We start from the raw sequence: 405 nt of genomic DNA, 5'->3' as shown, positions 1-405 counted from the left end.
CGGGCCCCTGGCTCAGAAGCAGCTGGCTTCCTGGGGCCCCAGAAGGCCTGCCACAGGGAGGAGCAGGTTCCCGCCCCACGCAGCTCCCAGGGGAGGCCGATGACAGAGGCAGGGCCTCTCGTGTTTCCCGTGGGAAGCTGACTTCCCCGTCAGCTGAGGGACGGTTTCTGGGGCCCCCAGGACCGGCACGTGAGAAGGTCAAGATAGCAGGGTGGGGGGAGCGAGCACACAGGGTCTGCAGAGGGATTGTTCCCCACTGTTGGGCAGGACATTTCTGGGAGCCAGTGAGCTTGCAGGAACACACACCACAACCCCAGACAGTTTGGAACCAGCTACAGATCCCTCCAGGACTGCTCCCCTCGGGGGAGGGTTCCGGCCCCCTTTGCGGTGTAGGGTGTGGGGGCC

The sequence above is a fragment of the Bison bison genome, unplaced genomic scaffold, assembly GCF_000754665.1.
Source record: "Bison bison bison isolate TAMUID 2011002044 unplaced genomic scaffold, Bison_UMD1.0 scf7180017864365, whole genome shotgun sequence".
NCBI lineage: Eukaryota > Metazoa > Chordata > Mammalia > Artiodactyla > Bovidae > Bison > Bison bison.
Note: the sequence above shows the minus strand (reverse complement) of the source record.